Source organism: Corvus brachyrhynchos, unplaced genomic scaffold, assembly GCF_000691975.1.
Source record: "Corvus brachyrhynchos isolate BGI_N302 unplaced genomic scaffold, ASM69197v1 scaffold65, whole genome shotgun sequence".
NCBI lineage: Eukaryota > Metazoa > Chordata > Aves > Passeriformes > Corvidae > Corvus > Corvus brachyrhynchos.
The window spans coordinates 3,868,986-3,872,358 of NW_008238365.1; positions in this window are offsets into that span (position 1 = coordinate 3,868,986).

Genomic DNA, 3,373 nt, shown 5'->3' on the forward strand with positions numbered 1-3,373 from the left:
GGGGCACTGGGGCAGCCGGAGGGGCACTGGGGCTGCTAGAGGGCACTGCCGCAGCAGAGACTCAAGCACAAAGCAGTGCTGGTGGGTGTTTACAGGCGCACCGGGCTGCTCTTTCTGGGTTACTGGCAAAGAATTTTAAAAATTAGCAATAACAACACTGGTGTTTTATGTGCTTGTAAAGAATTGCATGGACAGTGCACTAACAAATCAAATCTGTGCAAGTTTTGTGTCCAAAGTCTAAGTCCACATTCATGTTACTGCCAGATTTTAATAGCAATTTGAAAGCTCCTCACCTAGGGGAAATGAACAAAGCTGAACTGAAACAGTGTTAATTGATACCAGAGCTTGGGCTAGGGCCAAGCTCAGCACCTTGGGGAATACTTCCCCAAAACACAGCTCTGGCCCATCCTTCCTAAACACTTATTAGCAGCAGAGTTTTCCCAGCCAGTGCAATGTCCTTCTGGTGCTGCTAATGCTCCTTTAAACCCAGAACAATAACAGAGCTGCTGGGATTTTGTTCTTTTAATGATTTTCAGCGTTGCGCTGTGAGGTGTAGAGTCCCTGCTGTACAAGGGAGCCATGATGAGTCAGGCCTTGGGACATGTTTTGTAAGACAGAGTCTGGAGTTGGAGGCTGTTTGGCTTAAGCCTACACGTTCTGGTTTTTCTCTTAATAGAATTATCTGTGCCTTGGGCATTGAAAAAGTACATATTGATGTGGGCATAAAAAATCAATTCCAAATTGTAGATAATTGTTTAAGCTATCAGACTGGAGGCTCATGTAGAAGAGTTTTCCCGAGACAAGTGTGTTTTCTATTACAGTCGATATCAATCTGTCAGAAGAGCCTTTTGATTTTCAAAATTTTAGACTAAATAGTTGAGTAATACTTGCTCTGCTCTCCCCCACTCTTTCTTCCTTTCCCTTAAGAAAACTCCCTCTTTATTGTTAGCAAGAGATCTTGGGGTGCAGCCAGAAAGTCACCATCTCTTTCTGTGAGAGAACAGACCGAGCGAGCCAGCTTTGGGCAGGAGGTTGTGGCAGGGAGAACTTGTCTTGGGGATGCCCCAGAGTTGGGTGCTGAATTCCCAAGAGGTTGGAAACACTGTTGGGAGGGCTCAGGCCCTTTACCCAGCCATGCTCGCAGCATGCCTCACACCCCCACTGGGGTGGGCTACGAGCCTGGATTTTCTCTCACAAGAAAAGATCCTACTGATAATGTGTGGGACCTGCATTCAAACTGGCACCTTCCTGCTGCACTTCCCTCACTCTCACATATTCCCTAACCCAAATTCCATCACTGGGGCCAGCAGCTGGTGTTTAACTTGCAGCATCCCTGAGGCTGCGGCTGTTTACTGTGTATCTGATAACGTGCCAGTCAGATATTTTGCTCCACTCAAGTGATGTTTTGTTGCTCTATGACTCAGAGCTTTTCCTTTGCTATTGATGCATCCCCCCCATTTCAATCTTTAGCTTTTTCTTGTTCTATTACCATTGGCTGCAACAGGACACTGTCTGTGCCACAACCAGCCAGGACAACGGAGTCACAGATTGTCCGTCGCCTCTGCTACGTGGCCTCAGCTCCTCAGCACCACTGTCCCAACCAGAGCTGAAATGAAATAATTTTGAGTTTTATGTGGCCTCATCATTGTCAGATCCCAGTGAATGCGGTTACGTGATGCCATCGGAATGACTCATTCCCATAATTACATATGTTCTGAGGGGTTATTCCCATTGTGTTATTAAAAACTAGTGATGTTGGAGTTTTGGCAGGGACTGTCTTCCTTGTATGATCTACAGATTTTGTCAATTAAATGAGGGAAAAGTAGATTTCCAAGAGTTCAGAACAAGACTGGACTTGCACTCTGAGCCCTTTCTCAGTGTGGTATTGAGCTCCTCTGTTTTATTTAACAGGATAAAGCAGCATCAGCCATCTCCCTCTATTGCAGCAATTCCCTGCAGAGCACAAGGATTTTGTAGCTCATCTTCAAAATCACAGCAGAAGACATTGTAGGCAGTTTATCAACACAGTAGCTTTCCCAGTTCCGTTCCTCAGGCACGGCTTCCCAGGGATTCAGCTGGCAGGAGCAGGAGGCAGGGCTCCTTGGCAAAAGGCTCCAGGTGTGACAGCTCTTGAATAGGAAAAACAAAGTGATCCTGGATTGTTGCCTTGGATTTGGAGTTCCCAAAACGGTGACTGAAAGCAACAGGGGAAGTCGGGAGGGAGGAGAAAACTAAAGTCAAGGTAAAAGGCAAAAAGGTGTAAGAGGACTTTGAGAGCCCAGGCTGAGCTGTGCCAGCGGGATGGAGCCCTCGGAGCGTGCAGCGGATTCAGAGCTATGCAGGCTGCAGAGCCCTCGGCTTCACTCTGGGAACATCTGCCAGCACCGCGGATCCGGAATTCACCAGCACTCTGGAAGCTACAGCAGTTAAATATGAATGTTTTCTTGTGGTTTGATTTGAACAGTCATGAAAAGTAACTTCTGCCCTGACAGGCTGGGCTCCTCTGTGCCACAGGAGGGGCTGTGGCTGCTGAGGCCCTGTCAGTGCCTCTAAACTGGCGCTTTACCTCAGGCTGTAAATCATAATATACCACCTACCTGGATGCCTCTTTTTTCCTGTTCTTCAAAAATCATGACATTCCAGCAAGCGGCTCCATCCAAGCTATGGTTTGGCATTCAGTTGGGTGTGATGTATTACCGTGTACTCAAATGCCATCAGGGTGGTTTATTTATGGTGACTGATTAAATACACTGGGATTTCTGTAATTTTAATAAAGTTTTTTTAAAACACGATGCCTATAATCTCTCTCTGTGAAGTCTATTGACTTCATAAAATCTGTAAATATATATCTGAACTATCCCTTTTAGTGTTCTCAGACAACATAATCCAAACAATAGTTTTGGAGATAACCTGTTTCACTCTCCTACTCTGTTTCCTTTAATCAAAGCTAAGATTTCTCCTGAGTGAGAAATCATTTTAACATAAACATGGGCTAAGGAGTATATACATTGCCTCCACCTCTCTAGGTGTGGAAAATCACTGAATTACTGTGTGAGGAGTCTGTGTGCACACAGTTCATTGACTGTAGATGATGAAAAATACAGATTTATATTACCCAGAGAGGGTTAAGAATGTGATAGAACCAACCTGTGTTTGGTGACATTCATCTGCTTTAGCTTCCAAATCTCAGCAAATGAGAGAGCGATTAAACAGTTCCAAACCCACAACTGCAAGCTGTCCATTATTCCTGGTCCTTTGTTCCCCCATGGCATGGGATGGATTGCTCAAAAGCTGAGGAAACTGGCTAGAAACCATCCTGCAGATTCTGAGTTAATGGAATTCTGTCCAGTGAATTACACCAGATTGTTCAGCA